Raw genomic sequence first — 21,405 nt, forward strand, 5'->3', positions numbered from 1 at the left:
CAACCTATATATTATTAGGTGATCCATAGCCCAATAGTAATTATCTTATAATTACAACTCCAGTCCCCTAAGTTTAATTAATCTCTTTTAGTCACTAAATTAATTCTTAATTAATTCTTGACTAATATTAATTAAACAATATGATTTCTCCTTTAATATATTATTCTTATAATATATTAATAAATCATAATTAAACCTTTCTCTCCTTAATTCATCCTACATATTGCTATGGTGAAGGCAACCCAAAAGGACCATGCTCATAATCGGGTCAAGTACATACCAAAATAGTTATGGACTTAGACACTAATCCAACAATAAACACACGGGCCTCGCCAACGGGTCCTACCCATCTAGAGCTACATAGGCCCGTTTCCGCTTCGGACCCCAAAGGTCCTCAACCCAAAACAACGAAATGCTTCCCAACAATCCTGACCATCGTGCCCAAGGCACAAACTGATCCCCCTTTATACTCATATCCATCTCAACAATACTCTACCTCAAACTGGTGAATGCTACGATTCGATCGCCGTCTTTCAACACTTCAAACAAATCATGGTCTTACCACACCCAAACCATCAAAACTCCACTCATCCTGAGTCGAACCCTGCATCCAACTGCATCCAATCAGTTGTTCGGGTTATGCTTCGAACCCCAAATCCTTCATCAAACAAGTACAGGCAGCAAGGCTCTAACACAACCCTCAACCTAGATCTATCCACAAGCCTGGTATACAGAAGGCGCTGACCGTCTGTTGGGAGTTTCCCGAACTCCCAATTTACATAACTTCAATCCCGATGACCACTATGGTCATCTCTCCTCCTAACTGAAATGTGAAACTTAGTTTCACACCCAATCCCAGTCCTGAAAATTTCTGATTGATACTCCCCCACTTGGACTCGTTGAAGCTCTCCTAACCCACGAGACTTGATGGGTTCCCAACCCATCTATCTTCATGAACCTACTATAACCTACGCTTACCAATACTAGCGTTTCATTACCAGTCAAATCCGAAAGATTCCCATGATACCACACCATATCCTTGAGTTGTTATGTTGGAGACTAAAAACCATAATTCTTGCTCTAAACTGGCTAATCTTCACCCCAACTTCCATCCTCAAAGAATCACTAAATTCTAACCATCTACAACCCATGAAGATATAAAATTCCCCTGACACCTCCAATGACCAAACATGTCCTGTAACTGTTACCACCATCTTCTTGTTATCCCTGCTTCCCTAGAAACGGTAGTGATTGAACCCAAAGGTTCTTCCATGGACAACTGTCGATTATGCTAGAACACTCACTAACACGATTGGACTCTGACTTCATTGCAGAACTATCCAACTAATATGATCATAAACCCTTCAATCAATACCCCTGAATTGATCTCGGCAAGACCCGGAACAGCAACCGGACACGCTAAAACCCTCTCAGCAAGATACGACCCACTAATAATTCATGGCATGCAGATTAGCATATAACAAATCTTCATGATATAACCCAAACAATAGCAGAGAACTGAACCACAAATAATGCTTACCTAAACCAAAACAAAATTCCAAGGCAATCTAAATTCTGATAATAACCAAGAAGAGAGCCAAAGATAACATACCAACAATAACACCTGATGGAACCCTGGACTCCCTTGAATGACACTGTCATACTCGGCTCCTCCCTGCTGGGCTCCTACCCTATCCTCACGACCATCAGAGGTCCCCAAAGAAACCGGAGCAGGTGCACTCACTACCCCGCCCCTCAACATCGGACAGTCGGCCTGCTTGTGGCCCACTTGATTTCCTTGAAAACATAACGGACTTGCTCCCCGAGGCCGATCCTAACTGAAATGGCCAACTCTTCCACACTTGTAACAACCCATGCCCCTAGAATGACATACCTCATTGTGCTTCTTCCCGCACGAGCTACACCGACCCGACCCAACTGGCCCCTCAAACGTTGATCTGAAGTCTTGGGTCTCTTCGCAGGACCCCTACCCACTTGCACATGCTCTGACTCCCTATTCTCCAGGTGCTCCAATAAATCTCCTGCTCATGGGTTACCTCGACCATCCCATCATCCGTTAGAACAACTGAGGTCCGACCCCGGAACCTGGCGACCAAACTATCAGCGACACGCCTAATGATGTCGGGTAACTCCTCGCGTAAGGCTCGCGAGACCTCTGCAACAATCCCTTCATGGGATAGACCTCCCTGAAAACATGGCGCATAACCCGCCTCCGATCCCAACTGACAAGAACTAGCAATAGGATCCTCCTCCCTGAAGGATTCTAGGGCTCCAGGTGAGCCCCCGACTGCCTCGCTACAATCTCGTCCGAAAAGGCCCTGAGACGACTATCGAAGAGCTCCAAAATCCCTTCCGTGATTGAACCAAAGATCACAGGAGTCCATTCAAGAATATCGCGGGTAATCTCTGATGAGACGAACTCATGCATACGCTAATCGATCGACTCGGTACCTGCACCTGAGCCGAAAACATAACCTGAACCCCCTTCTTGAATGCTTAGCATCATACTGAAAAACAACATGCAAAATATCAGAACATACCCAAGAATCGTTGTCCCACAGGCTTCCTAGATTCTCCACGACTTTACCCGATTCAAGTATGGATCCTGTGCTTTCAGTAGTACGGGCCCAATACTACCTTCCACACCTATCCATACTTTCCTAAAGAATCATACCGAATCCTCCAAGTCACCTTCTCAAATCCATACACCAAGCACCCGCTAACCAACACCAAAACCCACTGAAGCAATCCTTAGGCTTTCCTAGGTTCCCTATCTCACCCTGCCATCAGCTGCTGAAGAACTCCTCATAATTTTAGTTAGTTACTTCATGAGCACAATCGCATGCAACAAAGCTTGGATAATCCTTTGGGTAAAAGACTCATCCCTACAACGGCTAGACTCAAATGAGAGCTGCACAACAGGGTCAAATCCATCACTCTGAGATTATCCAATCTTTATTACATGTGACTTAACATGTTCACTTAACAGCTAACTCACATCACTTAAGAGTCCCACAAAGCACAAAGCAAGCAGCATTCGAGCAATAGCACTCCAATCCATAGAATGATCAAAGAACATTCAAACTCACTCACCACAACTCATGCTAGGAATTTCACCCTCACTGTCGGTTGCCTTATGCATGCAAATTATACATAGAACATGATCAAATAGACTATCGAATAAAAGACTCTACCCTAGGACCACAACCAAACGAGGAACAGGAAATAAGGCAAAATCAATTATTCTAGGGCTATAAGATCCTAACATGGTACAAATTTTAAAGCATACATTTTGCAATTTATGATACCAATAGATATTCCCATTCCCGCATAGGATCCAAATGCATCACATATCAGGCCAATCTATCATTGACTAATCAGCACTAGCATGCAAGTCTACCAGCTCATACAATAGGCATACAAAGGCATCTCTCCTAGCATTCTATCATGAAAAAACTGAGCAGGTCCTTAGTCCTAACCAGCATGCGATTCACAGATTCACAAATCAAATCATATCAGGTAACATGTATGGGTATTTTGGGAGAACTTATTTGAGCTCGGCTGATTGCATGCATCACACCCTTTCTTATCTTAAAAAAACTCTTTTCTAAAGAAATACTTTTATTTTTGAAAAATTTTCAAAATCCTCAGTTTGAGTTCAGACACACCCGAGAGTATGTCTGAATCCCTCAAACCAAGGCTCTGATACCAACTTATAACGTCCCAAAAATATGACCATAATTTTTTTGTTTTTAAATTAATAAATCATTAAATCATAACATTTTCATAAAACCAAGGTAATCAAAGTTTGCAATCATCCTAAGCTCTTCCCTTTGAAAAAAGAAGTACCTGAAACATAAACTGGAAACCATAAGCACAAAGCTTAGTGAGTTACCTAAAATACCATATACAAATACATATATTTGCCATGGGCTACTCCCATGGTCTTTCCCTTGAAATGCCATGGGCTACCCCCATGGTCTGACATCCAAGTGCCATGGGCTACCCCCATGGTCTTTCCTTGAAATGTCATGGGCTACCCCCTGGTCTAACATCGAAGTGTCATGGGCTACCCCCATGGTCTTTCCTTGAAATGCCATGGGTTACCCCTATGGTCTGACATCCAAGTGCCATGGGCTACCCCCATGGTATTTCATGCAAGTATCACAGAGACAACTAGCATTCCACATAATAAGTAATCAGCCAACATTGATGCCTTCGACCCATGGACGTAGTGAGAAACTCACCTCGCACTGCCGAATCTCACAAAAAGAATCTTTGGCTGTTGGCCTGCTAAAATCCCCGCGCTATCAATCACAAAATAGTCATCCAATCAATAATTGGATCCTGACTCACCCTACGAGTCCAAACTTGGGTAAAAGACCTTTTTACCCTTCTGTATACTGGGCCTAAGGCCCAAGTTCAAATGTCCAAAGGCCCAATTTCCAACATAATCACTCAAGGCCCAACTATGGCCTAATTTTCCAAATCGGGCACCGAAAACCCTTTATGGGCCTAGCATCCAAAGGAGCCCAAAAGATACCAACCAGAAGCCCAAAAAGAATCTAATGGCCCATCAAGGCCCAAACTAAGAAAACCCAACAATGACCCAAACCTTAAAAAGCCCAAAACGATCCTCTGGGAGTACGCTTAGCGTACTCGAGATGTACGTCCTGTGTACTCGACCACGATGCGCAATGTACAACTTCCTAATGCATGTTCCTTGCATTACGCTGAGCGTACCTCCTCGTACGCCCACCGTACTAGTCAGGAATCCAAAAGCCCACATTTTTCTCTTAATGGGTTAAGACAAGATGTCCAAAACATGGATCATATCCCTAGCCAAGGTCTTAATCCATAAAGTTTCCAACTTTGCTCATAAACACGACTTAATGGGACTCAACACTTAAAAAGGAACTTAATAAGAGCTTAATACATGCATAGACCAAAACCTTTCATAAAGTTTCCATTTTTATGAACAAAGGACCATGGTGCAGTTTAGATTTAACATCCACTACTTTTGGAGTAGTTCAAAAGCTCACCTTTACATCAATGGACTCAAAAAGGCCAAAAAACTCCATCAAAGTAGATCCAACCAAAAAGATCATCAAGGTTAAAAGCTTTTTACCTTAGGAAGCTTGCAAATGGAAAGATGCTCCTGGATCTAGAAGCTCAATCCACACCTCCAAATGATTCTCTTTTTCTTCTTCTTCTTCACAAAACGTCCACCAAGCACATATCAAGCTCAAAATTACCAAATTGCACTTATGGTTCGATTCTAGGTTTAAAAATGGATGGAGGTTGAAGGTATTAAGGTTTGGTGAAGAGAAAATGAGCTTAAATAGGGTCCAAAGCCCAAAAATAGGGTTTGCATGAATCTGGAGTACGCTTAGCGTACTCCTCTCAAGTTCGCGATCCTTCGCCTTCATATGCCCAACATACACCGAGGTGTGCCCAACGTACTTACCTTCGCATCAGTATGCTCTGCGTACTCCATATGTATGCCCCACATACTAAGGTTTTGCCTTAAACCTTGCAACCTTCCGAATGCCATAACTCCTTTGTTATAAGTCCGATTCCAACGATCCTTATATCCACGAAGAGGTAACGAGATGCTCTACACTTCTATCAAATCATACTTGCCTTAGGATTTCCCAAACAAAAATCCAATTTCCATAAAAGTCCGAGCTGACACTTTACTAAGATACCCCTTGGCTCCAAAAACGCAAACCGAACACCCGGATCATCTAAATTACGTCACCCACACCCAACCGGGAAATGATTTGGGACAGGGCGTTACATTATATAAAAATGAAGATCCATAAATGAACGGGTAGGACATATATATGAAAATAAACCTTAACCTTTTTCAAGTCAAGTTATCATGTTGATTGAAGAAGATTCTACGACGAGTTTCTTAAGTGGCTAAAAGGAGAAAGAATTTCTATGGTTTTTACCTTACCCTTTTAGTCCTTTATGGTTCAAAAAAAACTAAAAAAATATATATGGTAAATGGGTACAAAATTATTGTTTAATGACTGAATTTGGAATTTTATGGAATGACAGGATCGGATCGTATCTCGATCCCTTAATCTTTAATCGATTTTCTAACTATTTCGATCCTAATATGATTTGGATTGTCTTTCAAAGCTAACATTTTAATATCATATGATCATAATCAAGATATTAATTACCTTGCTTTCTTCAATTACCACCTATTTTGGAGAAGAAAATGATTTCTGGTTAATAGGCTCATCATGTTCGGTAAACATTTTTGGGATTATTGACAAAATCATAAAAAAACATTCAAGAAAGTTTTGGCTTTTGTCACCATTTGTTTGTTGAATAGCAAAATATGCTAAATTAAACTTTAAAATATATAATTTGTCATGATTTAGCTATTAAGATGGGTAATAGTGTAACACCCATAAAATTCAAGCCAATTTAAAATTGTTAAAACATTTCCAAAAAGATTAACCATTACAAAACTTGTTTTCAAAATGTAACATATCAGAGTATCCCAGAAACAAAGTCATAAAAAGTGAGGAGCTGTACGATCACACCTTTGCCTTGCCACGATTTACTGATTTACCTGAAACAATAAACTGAAACTGTAAGCCCGAAAGCTTAGTGAGTTACCCCCAAAATACCCATACACACAACCATACACATAAAGCAATGAACAACATACTATGGGTCCAGTCAACCATCGGGTTGGAATACCCCTGGCCCTCAACCATTGGGTTGGAATGCCAACATACTACGAGTCCAATCATCCTTGGGATGGAATACTCTCGGCCCACAACCATCGGGTTGGAATACCCACACACCTACACATACAACCATTACTATGGGTCCAATCATCCATCGGGATGGAATACCCCAGGCCCTCAATCATCGGGTTGGAATGCCAACCTACTATGAGTCCAATCATCCTCGGGATGGAATACTCTCGGCCCACAACCATCGGGTTGGAATGCCCACATACGATGAGTCCAATCATCCTCGGGATGGAATACTCTCGGCCCACAACCATTGGGTTGGATTGGCCACATACGATCAATCAAACATGTGCACCTATATCAGATAATCATATAACAGTCTACAAGACAACATACGAGGGCCCTATCATCCTCGGGATGGGATACCCTCCACTACTGCTCAATCATGCACATATAACAGGTAATCTCCTACCAACATACAGACAGTCAGACCAAACTATAGGTCACTAAGCATAACCACATCCGATCTACCAGGATACAGATCCAACCGATCATACTAGCATATAACCATCCTATCTACCAGGATGTCGAACTAACATATCACAATAGTAACTATCTCAAATAACAAATCAAAGGGTCGGCCTTGGTGCCGTAGACCCTTGAGTATAGTGAGGATAACTCACCTTGCAATTGCCGAACTGAAGGGATAAGGTCAAATCCTCCGATCACAGCCACGAACTCCACCACCTAACACTATGATGGAACCACATCTATGAGTGCTCATTTACCAGAATACCCTTGGAAATCAAACTGGTCAACTCTTGGTTAAAGTCAAAGTCAACAGCCGAGGTCAACAGTCCATGTTGACCTGACTCGCCGAGTGCACTATATTGACTCGTCGAGTTCTTCCAAACTCACAGAGTCATGAAACGCTCGTTGACTCGCCGAGTCATCTCCCAGACTCGCCGAGTTGAATTGCAACTCAAGACTTGTAACCCTAATGTGACTCGCCGAGTCAGGTGGCCCGACTCGCCGAGTTTCTTCGCCCTAATCCATAATCCAACGATTCTGAGCTAACCAATTGTTCCAAATTGTAGATCCAACCTTCTAGGACATGCTTCTCACGTAAAGGTGCAAACTTTACGTGTATGCAAGGTGATTTGGCTCAATACAAGCTAGGGAGAAGGTACATGACAAGAATGCTCACAAACAAGCTAAAAGGATGATACTTTATGATTTCATGGACCAAGACAAGTCTAGATCTGAAGTTGCAACCTCAGATCTAGACCCAAAACCCGAAATGGATCCTAAACATGCTAAGTGGCCCCAAATCTCATCCATGAATAGATCTAGATACAACAAGGTCAAGGTAACGACTTGTTACCTTCAAACTGATGCCACTGAGCAGAAAAATCGAATCCACCAGCTCCTCTATTATCTTCTTAAACTCCAAGACTTCTTGTTGCAAAAACACACTTTCCCTCCTTCACACACTCAAAATGGGGGTTTGGATCGGTTAGGGCTGCTTCTGGACGTCAAGGGGTGATAAGGGGCTGAGGTAAGGACTTAAGGTCCTTTACATAGGGTGCAAACCCTAAAATTAGGGTTTTCTCTTCCCAGCACCAACTCGTCGAGTCCAGCCGCCGACTCGGCGAGTTGGTCACTTAACACGTGGCCAAAACCCGCCCCGACTCGACGAGTAGTCATACCTACTCGCAGAGTAGACTCCTTAAATTATACATAAGCCCCTAAATCATACTTCTGAAGTTTGGGATGTTACAACTCTCCCCCACTTAAATTAGGCTTCGTCCTCGAAGCCTGCTGCAGTTCATGATTTTTGGGATAACACTCCTGCATTGCAGCCTTCGACCACCCAGTCAACTTAGGTCTCTTCAGACTCTACCACCACATCTTTTGTACGACAACTCCCTCCTGTGCAGGATCCCTGCCTAACGCTCCAAACCGGCCACCGACCTCTTCTCCTAAATATTAGCACACATCAATCTAAGTATCACCCAATGATACTGCCACCTTACTGTCATGAACACACTTTCGTGACTTGCAACATCAGTCCGTGCCTCAGTGTTGAAATCCCACCTTACACTATCCACTGGTGGAACACGTTGCCATTCTATCACACATATACTCAGAACCTGATCACATAGCTAATAAACCCATGCAGAGTCTTCATCATACTTTCTCAACATATTCATCACTTGAAGACAGTCCCACTGATTGCTATTAGCATAGCAGTGTTAGAACAGAGTTCTATTAGGATCGATAGATTCTAAGCAGATAAACAATTAAAGACGTAATTAAGAACACATGAATGGCTTTAAAGATGTCGTATGATTAAACTTTAACACCTCAGAAGAGCTCGATTAAGAACTTCGACTGTAGAGGTGTTTAGGGTTACAAAACAATTATAATGATAATCAAGAACGTATCTAATGCATACATGCATGCACTATTTATAGTCTAACCCTACTAGATAATCACGGATGGACAGGCCCAATCCGGATATACAAAATAAGCCCATGACGCAACACAATAAGACCCAACAATCTCCCCCTTTGCGTCAATGGAGCTGAAAGTTCACTTCGGTTGAGCTGCAGAAGACTTCTTGACTGTCTTGAACACCTTCGGTATGATGGCCAATAGATGATGACGAAAAGTAATGTACCACCGAAGCATGTCTGTGAAGTTCTTCTTGTCTGCATCAGAATTCTGCTTGCACCGATGAATGATACTGATAATGTGCTCTAAGCAGTCTGTTGAGAACACATGTTTATCAACAAGAGCGAACAGAAAACGATTGGCTTCGCCTCTTGTGAACATCACAGTAAGATGTGTAGAATCAATCTGGCCCATCCTCATTTTATTCACATCTCCTGGTTTCGCTGTTGGCTTTACAGTCGGTTTCTTATTCATCATTTTTGCTATCTCCTGATCCATAGCAGCAACCTCATGGATGTAAGAGGCCAACATCCTCTTCAAATGATCCAGTATCAGCTCATATTCTTTCGGATTGGTGAGCAGAATGTTAAACAACAGAATCCAATCACGAGGATTCAAATTTGGAAGATCTGCCAGGGAAATAACCGAAACCGAGTTTGCTGATCCTCGAGTGATTTTGAAACTAACATTTATGAATTTCCCGGCAGGCGAAGGTTTTAGTACCTTGACAGTAACAATCTTCTGTGCACTCCATGTCAAGTACTGAGGCTGACCGAACTTCAAATAAAAATCAATTAGTTCGCGATCAACTTTCGGATGAGGGAAAGGAACTTCAACAGTCGAATCGAAACAATGAAATGTGAATGCCTTTCGTGTTATCGGCATATCGAACTGTGAATCCTTTGAATTATCACAATCAAAAGAAGCGACAGGTTCCAGCCAGTAGACGCTTGGAAACTCTATTGCCTCATTGATGAGTGTTTCTCTTGTCCAGAGAGGAAACAAGGCCTTCTTGCAGTTTAAGGCATCTTGTTCTTCCTTGTTCCTCCTTTCCCTTTCTTCAGCCTCCCTCGCAACCCTTAAGGTTTCATCCAATTCTCTGTCCCTCTTCTTTCTTTTTAGGGCCTCAACAATTGTCTCTTCTTCTTCTTCATCACTTTCATCATCAATTCCCTTCTTTTTATCTTTATTACCAGAACCCGAAGCTTCATTAACCTTCGGTTCGGTTGTAACTGTGACCTTTGGTTGAGCAGATTCGGTTTTCATAGTAACCTTCGGTTGAGCACCTTCTCCACTTGTTTTGGAGGTACGAATCTCTCCGAAACACCCATCATCTCATGTAATATGGCAAGGGCAGGAAGAAGTTTTGACGTCAGATGATTCCTTATAGTGAGAGTAAGGATAGGATCATGAGCACCAAGAAGGTTGGTAAGCATATCCTTAACATCCCCAGCACAGCTTCTGATTACTGCACGCTCAGTTTTCAATAATGAGATCTCCTTTTCAGCCTGAGCCAACTGCACCTTCTGAACTTCAATTGTTGAGGCTTGGCGGGCAAGATCTTCCTTTAAGGCACTCTCCTTTGCTAAATCAGCTTGGAGAGAGTCAAGCCGAGAATTCACAGAGCTGATAAGTGAAGTGTTCTCTGCTTGCATTGAAGAACGAACAACCTCAAACTTAGTTTGCTCCTCTTGAAGTGACTTGGATAAGGAATTCACTGAAGCATTCACCTTGGCTGCATTGGAATCAACATGCCCTTTGAGTGATTCGAGAAAGATCTGAGTACTGTGAACAATTTCTGCAACGTCAGTAGTGGCCTTCTTGCAAGAAGAAGTAGAAGCGTTAACAGCCTTCGTTGATTTGTTAATAGCCCCAGTATATTGCTCAAGAGCAGTGTCCATAAAAGCTTTGAGCACAACATCATTGTATGACTTGTTGGCATCAAGCAATTTATCGAGCTTATCATCAATACTTTGCAATTGTTGTCGTGTGATAGGAGCTTCGTCATCGTCATCGGTAGGAAGCCGATAGGGAGTGTAGTAAGTAGAGTCAAACTCATCATTATTACCACCGAGAGTGGCACCGGAATCGATTGAAGGTGAGGGTGAAAGAGGTTTAGAAGTAACTGGAGGTTCGATGTCAGTATTCGCCCCCGTATTAGATACGTTGACGTTTACTGTTGGTTCTGAGGTAGTGGTGGTAGTTGATTGGGAAATAATAGGAGGTGGTAAAGGAGTTGTAGAAATAGGAATGGTACTAACTGGTGGTGGTGGTGGTGGAATAGAAGTTTTTGTTTGAGATGTGGTAGTTGGGGAATAGGAGCAACCGAAATTGGAACATTTGTTTTCGGTGGAGATGGAGGAGGTGTTGGAACCTTATCATTAAGAGGTTCGGTTGGAGTTGGTGATCGAGGAGGTGTGTTACCTCTCGGTGATTCATGATGCTCTTCTTCATCCTCCTCATCATTGTCTGAACTGGAAGGAGAAGGACTCTTGGATTTCTTCGCCATCTTCTTAATCTTCTTTGGCTTAGAAGAATCCCCTTTTTCAGACTTTCGCTTCCTAGACTTGGAAGGCTTAGACGAATCATCCTCGGTTGTTCCTTTCTTTGTAGTTGCCCTTTTTCCTCTGTTTGCAGGTTTATCCACAGCATCCAAAGCAGCTTGCTGTTCAGGAGATAGTACTCTCAGTCCTTTGGGAGGAAGTTTGCGATAATCAGCCATCACCTTACTTTCGACTGAGACACACATGTACATCGTCTCAGGTATGGAGCCATTGTGAGGGAACTTTGTGGGATCAGAAAAGATAATTTTCTTGGTGTGAAACGTAGCCACAGACGAGACTAGGGCATCCTTCATTACCGGAATCTGCAAAGAATCAATGGCTCTGCGTGTGATGAGAGTCCAGAAGCGACCACACGAAATTTCAGAGTGCCTCGTGGAAGTGTTGAGGCTTTGCACCACCTGTGACCAGATAATCGACCCATAGTCGAGATTTATCCCATTGTAAAGACCATATAGAATGGTCAGAAAACCCTTGCTGGTACCATCAGACCCAACACTCCTCTCCGCCAAACTCTTGATGAGAAGAGTAAGCAATCCATTCCATTGGGGCGGTAAGCATGACTTCTTAACCTTCGTAACCGTGGTAAGCACATCAGTGTAGCCCATCTCGTAGAGCATCGAGAATAGTTGAGTAGTGGTGAGGAAGTCAGGTGAGATCACAGACGAATCCACAACAAGCTGTAATAGTGAACAAAATCTCCCTTTTGAAATCGAAGCCTTGTGAGAGAAGATTTGGAAGTAGATCCTCTACTTGTTCTTGTCATATGAAACAGTAGTGTAGACCTGCGATAAGAGTGACATTGGGACGGATTCCACCTGTGTTAGGGCAAGAACTAGAGGAGAATACTTCAAGCATTCAACCACTTGTAACATGTATGAATCGTACAGAAAAGGGTTTAGTTGAATGATCATGTTCTGGTTTGGCTTGATCGAGAGTAATGTGGACGAAGCAGTTTGATCGTGAGCAGATGAAGAAGTCGCCATTGTTGAGTTAATGAAGAAGATGAACAGTTGCAAATCGCCTTGTATATTGAGAGAATTTGTTGCTGGTAAAAGAGACAAAGGTAATTATAAACCCTTTATATACCGTTGCCAGGAGAGAGAAAGAATCGTCATGATAGTGATGAGGTCACTGAAACGTCGCCTGAAAAAGCGCGATGTGACAGGTTGGTTTCTCCCAGGTATACGTCAGCGCACGTGGGTTTAAGAACCGTTCAAATTCACGCGCCCAAAAGCTTATCCTCAATTCGTCGTTTGAAATTCAGCTTCGCTCCAAAAATTAGGATAACCCCTGTTGCTCCAAAAGGTAAACGAACCAACAGTAACCAGAATGTTGGAAAATCACAAAGAATTTTCGTGCAATAGTGTGACAAAAGATAAAGAAATAAAGCCAAATGTGTATAGGATGTGAGTGATGTCTGTTAGAAGACATAAAGCAGATGATTCCGGGCAAGAATCGCTTCCTTCAAAGTCAAGAGAGACTTGAAGTGCTTGCTTGGTTTCCCGAGAAACTACGATCGAGTGCTTGTAGAGAAACACCGAAAGGCTTCTTTTAATTAATAGGCTAAAGGTGGCTTATCTTCAACCGAACGTCGATTCTTAACATAAGACCGAACGTTGGAAGAAGTACTTGTGAGACCAATGTGGTCTATTGAACAAGTAGGTTGGATATATTTTGCTGTGACTAATGATGTGATAGAAATCTCAAACACAAAAACAAACTGGATCTTTTTGGGAAGAAAAGCCTTGGTGTTAGACAATTTCATAAAAGACCACAAAAAATAAAATGAGATTTCATTAGGTAACCAGTAAGATCTTGAATACAATGATTCACCGTCAATTCTTTGTTGGTGTTGGATTGTGGGTTTCACTCAGCACGTGGTGTACGTATCTAAGATCATAAACACAAATTGTATGCAACCATAAACCTCAGTGGTAAAGACCGAGAGTCTCAAGGGTTACAGTGGTGAACCGAAAGTTGATGGAGAATGTAAGAAGGGTGGTTAAAGAACCGAAAGTACCTCTGCTATATAAACATGACAAAGCAGAAAACTCTTAACTCATTTGAGAAGAGTGAGGTAGCTCTTGACTTGAGTTGATTGTAACAGCCTGATTGTGAAGAAACGATAGGTATAGATCGAATCATTAAGGCCTTGCTCGTAGTCATAGAGGCTGCGGTCAACATGCAGCAGCATGCTTCTAGGAACTCTTAACTAGTTCAAATAGAAAGAATCATACCTGCCTTAGCTCCAAATTCTGTTGCACTGATATACTTGGGACCTAATTAAAAGAACAAGCAAACAAACACACCACACAAACAAAACAAACAAACCAAATAAAAAATAAAAAAAAACGTTTAGAAAAATATTTTTGGAGTTTTGAAATTTTCTGAAAAATAAGACAAACAGAAAGATAAAAAAAAATATTTTTGTATTTTCGAAGTTTTCTGAAAAATAATAAAAACAGAAAAACAACCAAAAAGAAATTAACACAAAACACTGTTAAAAAAAATAAAAAATGTAAGAGAAAAAAGAGTAAGAAAAAAACTTAAAAGTATAAACAAAATGTACAACCGAAACCAAATCTTAAAAGAATGAAGCGAAATAAGCCGAGCGTTCGGTTCATTTCGGTTCCTTAAAATTCCGGAGCCGAAATAGACCGAGCGTTCGGTTCATTTCGGTTCCCGAAAATTATGGAGCCGAAATAGACCGAGCGTTCGGTTCATTTCGGTTCCCGAAAAATCCGGAACCGAAATAGACCGAGCGTTCGCTCTATTTCGCTTGTCTAATTTTTAGAGAGAGATTTGAGGATTCGGTACTGACTCTGCTTCCATCATTCCCAAGCCTTGTAAAATTTTATTGAAGCTAGCTTCAGGTAAGGCTTTAGTGAATATGTCAGCCAGTTGATCAGAGGACCGAACGAAATGTACTTCCACGTTCCCATCTTCTACATGGTCCTTGATGAAATGATATCTGAGTGCAATATGCTTTGTCTTTGAGTGTTGCACTGGATTGTGGCATATTCTTATCGCACTTTCTTAGTCACAATACAGAGGTATTTTCTTCATACTTAGTCCATAGTCTCTTAGTTGGCTTTGTATCCATATGACTTGATAGGTACAAGATGCTGCAGCTATGTACTCAGCTTCTTGGACTGCCAGCTAACAAGTTTACCGTCAAGGAATTGGCAACCACCAGTTGTGCTCTTTCGGTCCATACCACATCCTCCAAGATCAGCATCAGAAAAAGCTTGAATAAAAAATCCAGATCTAGCAGGGTACCAGAGACCGAGAGACGAGGTTCGCTTCAGGTAACGGAAAATATTTTTCACAGCCACCATGTGAGGTTCTCTTGGATTTGCTTGAAACCTGGCACAATAACAAACAGAAAACATAATGTCCGGTCTACTAGCTGTTAGATACATAAGGGACCCTATCATTTGACGATATAGTGTTATGTCAACAACAGGTTTTTCCAGAGATGGTGTTAACTTAGTGCCAAATGCCATAGGAACCTTCACTTTCGAATCTCCCGTCATACCAAATTTTGCCAGCAAGTTCTTTGTGTAGGCCTCCTGGTTGATAAAGATACCTTCTGGTCCCTGTCTAATATTCAAACCAAGGAAAAAATTAATCGGACCCATTGCGCTCATTTCAAATTTAGTCTCCATCAACTTCCTGAATTCAGCTGTCAAGCTAGGATTCGTGGAGCCGAAGATGATGTTATCGACATAAATCTGAACTATCATTAGATGTTCGCCTTCTTTCTTTCGGAAGAAGGTTGGGTCAACCGAACCTTGCTTAAATTTCGACATTTTCAGAAAGCGAGTTAAAGTTTCATACCAGGCCCTCGGTGCTTGCTTCAAACCATATACATCTTTATCCAGCACATAGCAATGATCAGGGTATTTCTCGTTCACGAACCCAGGTGGTTGCTCAACATACACCGTTTCTTCTAGTTCTCCATTCAAGAAAGCGCATTTTACATCCATTTGGAAAACTTCGAAGTTTTTATGAGCAGCATATGCCAGAAAAATTCTAACTGATTCCAACCTTGCTACAGGAGCGAAGGTTTCCTCATAATCTATCCCTTCCTCTTGGCAATATCCTTTCACCACCAACCGAGCCTTGTTGCGAATGACGTTCCCCTCTTTGTCCAATTTATTTCTGAAGACCCATTTTAAGCCGACCACCGAAGCATCCTTTGGAGTGAGAATCAACCTCCAAACTCGATTACGTTCAAACTCATGGAGTTCATCTTGCATAGCTTGTACCCAATCAGCATGATCAAGTGCAGCATTGACAGTCTTCGGTTCGACTTTGGATATAAACGAATTAAACATACAGAATTCAACCTTCGAGAATAATGCAGTTTGTTTCGCTTTCAATTGAGAACGTGTTAGAACTTTCTCAGATGATTCACCAATTATTTGTGCTTTTGGATGGTCCTTAGTCCATTTCGTTAAAGGAGGGTAATTAGGATCATAAGCTGGATCCAACTCTGCGTTTACTTCTTCTTCAAGCTCTGATTGATCACCTTCGTCATTTGTGTTCTCTTTCTCCCCCTCAAATGGCGAAGTGTAACCCTTGTCAGGTTCAGAGTTTTCATCCTCTGTGGGAGTTGGTTTCTCCCCCTCGATTGGACTATCATTGGGTGGTGTTGGAGTTGGATTCTCCCCCTCGGCTGGACCTTTACGGGTTGGGGATGGAATTGGATTCTCCCCCTCGAAAGACATATCGGTTGTCTTTGGTGCTGATGAACCCTCCCCCTTGAACATTGAGCTGGTGTTTGGAGGGTCAGTTGAGGGTTTACCACCAGTCGGTTTATGAGGTTCACGTTCCATCTCTTTTGCAGCTTCATCTATGATCTTTTTGAGGTTGTCGATTTTGTTGTCAGCTGCTTTCGCCTCTGAGTGTGCAGCTTTCTCTGGTTCATCAAATAGCCGAATGTACTCTTCAAACAAGTTGGATATAGGAACCGAGACTTGTCCTGATTCAGGAAATATTTCCCCCAAGCCACTTTCACTCCTTTGAACTTTCTTCATGTAATTATCGTCAAAGGTTACATAATATGTTTCTTCAATTTGTTTGGAGCGTTTGTTCAAAACTCTGTATGCCTTTGAAGTGAGTAAATAGCCAAGAAAAATTCCCTCATCAGCTTTGAAGTCAAACTTGTTTCGGTTCTCTTTGGAATTAAAGATGAAACACCGTGAAACGAACACGTGGAAAAATTTGACGTTGGGCTTTCGATTGTTCAGAATCTCATATGGAGTGATTGAAAATCTTTTTTTGAGCAAGGATCGGTTCTGAGTGTAGCACGCGGTTGCAACTGCATCAGCCCATAAGTATAGCGGTAAAGAAGCGAAGCTTAGCATGGTTCTGGCTGCCTCACACAAAGAACGGTTTCGTCTTTCAACAATTCCGTTTTGCTGTGGTGTATAGGGGGCCGAAAAGTTGTGAGATATCCCCTTGTCAGCCAGAAAATCCTCAAAATCTTTATTCTTGAATTCCAGCCCATTGTCGCTTCTGATATTCCTCACCAGCTTTCGCAGCTGCACTTCCACTTGCTTGATGAACGTCTTCAATTTGGGAGTTGCATCTGATTTTTGTTTAAGAAAGAAAACCTAGGTGAAGCGTGAAAAATCATCTACTATGACAAGAATGAACTTACTACCACCGAAGCTTTCGATAGCCGAAGGTCCACAAAAGTCAATGTGCAGAAGTTCAAGAGCTTCAACAATCTTTGTATTGATTCATGTAGGATGGCTCTTTCTGCTTTGTTTGCCCATCTCACACGCTGCACACAGATGTTCCTTATCAAACTTGAGAAGCGGAAGGCCTCGAACGTGATCACCAAGCACCAGCTTATTAATGTCTTTGAAGTTTAGGTGCGATAGACGTCGATGTCATAACCAGCTTTCATCGGTGTTCGCCTTTGATAGCAGGCATATCGCTGGTTTTCCTCGAATTGGGTTGAGATTTAAAGGATACATCTCTCCCTTGCGTTCAGATTTCAACAGAACCTTTTTAGATTGCTTCTCAATTATTTCTGAGCCCTCATCATCAAATGAAACCTTCAAACCTGTTCCCACAACTAATTGTGATACATTGATGAGGTTATGCTGCAACCCTTCTACATAAGCTACTTTTCGAATCGAGAAGTCTCCGTTGGTTATCATACCAAATCCTTTGATTGTGCCATACGAGTTATTGCCATACTTCACACATCCACCATCCTTTAGGGACTGAAACTCCCTTAGCTCTTCCTTCCTTCCTGTCATGTGACGCGAGTAGTCACTGTCTATATACCATTCATCATCGAACTGCTCGTCACTTATCACCTGTAAATTCAAGCAGATTTAGGAACCCAAAGTTTCTTGGGTCCTGGTGAGTCTTTCACAGAAAAAGGAATTGCAGTAGAAATATCAACCAAATAAGTTCTTTTTATTAGAGTGGATTGATCTTTTCTTTTGATGGTATACACCTTGATTTTGGTTTTATCTTGTTTAAATTTTGGTGTATTCGATGGTGTTTTGTTAGATGGTTTTGGAATTTTCTTTTGAATCCTAGGGTTAGCTGACTTTTTCTTATTATTGAAATCAGAATCTGAATCAAGCTTTCCCTTTCCTTTGATGTCCTTCACTGAATTCGATTTTCTTTGGGAGTTGGAAGGACCGAAACTAGACTAGGGACCGAAACTTGACTTTCGGTTCTGAGCGCTGGTGTTGGAACCGAAAGTAGACATTTGGTTGTTAGCCTTGACGTTTGGACCGAAACTAGACGTTCGGTTCTGCGAGCCAGTTTTGGAACCGAAAGTAGACGTTCGGTTCTGAGCTTTGGAATAGTAGGAATTTGGACTGAAATTTTCTTTTCCTTTTAGCTTTTCCTTTCCTTTGTCAATTGATTCTTTCTTAGGAGGTACGTAGTTGGGATTTTGAGATTGCCAATAACGTTTTCGCTCATTCAGATTTTTCATATATCTTTGATTTCTTTGGCGTTTCTGTTCAGCTAACTCCTTCTGAGATTTGTGGATATTGAAACTAGCCTTTGGCTTTTCCTTTTGAGTTTCGGTTGTCTTAGTAGGAACATTTGGTGTTCTCTTTGGTTCTTCAGGGATCTCTTTTGTTCCACTTGTGCTTGGTTTGTCGAAACTCGAGGGTTTGTTGATAGGGTCAGCAACGTATCTTCCTTTTACCCTCCATGAAGTTTGCTCAGATAAGCCGATGGTTTCATCTACGTTATCAATAGGGGCTGACCAGAAATAATCGTCGCACCCTTCAGCATTGTCGTTGTCAACCAAGATTTTCAATTCTGCTGTTTGTTTTGCAGTGACCCCTGTAACAACATATACCTGATTCGGCACAGTTTGAACCTTATGATAAACCATTGCTTTCTCTTTGAGTTTCTATGGCTTGTCCTTTGACAGACGAGCGTATTCAACCGAATTTTCAGAAATGAGGGGTTTCTCATTCTTGGTTTCGCTCTTCATAAACTCAGAGCAATCAACCACGTCTTCAACTGAGATTTTGCTCATCTCACTTTCCTCATCAAATTCAGACGTATTTTCTATGTTCATTTTATTTTCTGAAATTAATTTAGCATTCGACGAATCAAATGATTGAATGGTTTCGGACTTAATTTTTAACCTATCATTTTCATCTAAAAGATTTTTGAGCATACATTTATGTTCCTTAGAGTCAATGAAGGTCTCAATCTTGTCCAGCCCAATTTTGTAAGCGATGGATGTCTCTTCTGAGGACACTATTGATTCACATTCAACAATGACCTCATCCTCCTTAAATTCAAGGAAGGGTAAGATCATCTTATGAATCTTTTTCCCTATTTCACAATTTAAGTGCAATTGAGAAATATTAGTATATAAGCGCTTAGCAATTAAACAAAAAACATTCGTTTGTTTTAAAAACTTTAAATTGTCTCGTTGCAAATAAATACTTTCATCCCTAGCCCTATTTAACTCTGCCTCCTTCAACTCAATCCACATCCTTCTCTCCTCACTCTTTGAAGACACCCTGCTGAGTTGGTCAGTTAGGTCAGAGTTCGCTAAGCGAGTTTGCATGAGACTACCACTTAAGTTAGAAAATTTAAATTTTAATTCATTTAATTCTTCTTCATAATTTGTTACTGGAACTTTAAGTGAGTCAAGGATGTATTGTACCTTTTTGATCAGCCGATCACAGTCGTTGATCTTCTCACTCACGGGCTTAGCTGCAAAGCACTTGTCCTCAGTTGGGTTCGGCTCCTTACTCTCACTTTCGGTTGATCTACCAGCTGTGACCACCAAACATCTTCCAGCCGAACTTGCATACCTCGCCACATAAGCTCTTCCATGCGTGGGCTTTCTCACCTCTTCATCCTCAGAATCGGTTGACCAGGCTTCAACGCCACCAAATTCGTCCTCATCTGCATTTTCCTGCACAATCAAGGCATTCATTGAACTGTTAGTTGCCTTCTTGTCTTCATCCTTTTGAGAAGTATTCTTCGCTTCATCTTTCACCTTCTCAGAACTGTAACTTCCCTGCCAGTTTCGGTTCTTATTGACAGGAAATTTCCTTCGTGCAAACTTCTTTGGATTGGTGACCATCATAGCATATTCTTCGCTTGTAAGGTCACACTCAGACATATCCGACTCCTCCTCTTCTTCTGCAACGCTTTTTCCTTTTGAAACAAGGGCCAATGATCCCACACCCAAAACTACCTTCGCCTCCTTGGTTACCACACTCTCATGGGACTTAAGTATTCCCACAAGTTTCGCTAGTGAGTAAGATTTAAACTGTTCATGTGCTTTCACTGTTGAAACCACAGCCATCCATTCTGGTCTCAAACCGTTCATGAAGGTTACCTTCTGCTCAATCAACTTCCTTTCTATACCATGCTTGATCATCTTGCTTAGGAGATGATTGAAGCGATCGAAGGTTTGTATCAGTTTCTCTTCTGGTTTCTGTTCGAACACACCAAATTCTGAGAGCAACAAGGTTTGAATAGAGTGTTCTAGATCTTCATCGGTTGAGTAGAGTTCCTTCAACCTATCCTAGATTTCTTTAGCCGTCGTGTATGAACCAACTAACCGAAAAGTGTCAGATTGCAAAGCGAATCTGATCATTCTCATGGGCTTCACATTACATAACAACTTGCCCTTCTCATCCTGCGACATTTTATCTACGTCCGCCACCAGCTTATTATATTCTTTTTGACTCTTCACAGTCGTGTTCGTTCCAGAGTGAACAAATGGCCCAAGCGTGATTGCTTCCCAGATGAGATAACCATTGTCTTCAGATCTAACCATGTAATCTTCAAAGTGATGCGCCCATACTTCATAGTCTTGTGTGTAAAGAATGGGAACCCTTGTAGTGGATCCAATGCTGTTAGAGATGTTGATGGGATTAGTTTGAGAATCTTCGTGAGACATGGTGAGCCTTTCCTTAGAAATGCTAGAATCAGACCTGTAAACTTGATATTAGGGTTTTATCAAACACCAGAGTTACCGTCGACAGGAAGAAGACGTCTTCTTTATATTCGATAAAAGCCGAAACCCTAAAGAATTCTTAACACAGAAGGAATGTGTATTGATCACACAGTCTCCTGCTCTGATACCAATTGTTAGAACAAAGTTCTATTAGGATCGA

This window comes from Lactuca virosa, chromosome 9 (genome assembly GCF_052849685.1).
Source record: "Lactuca virosa cultivar CGN04683 chromosome 9, Lactuca_virosa_CGN04683_v6, whole genome shotgun sequence".
NCBI lineage: Eukaryota > Viridiplantae > Streptophyta > Magnoliopsida > Asterales > Asteraceae > Lactuca > Lactuca virosa.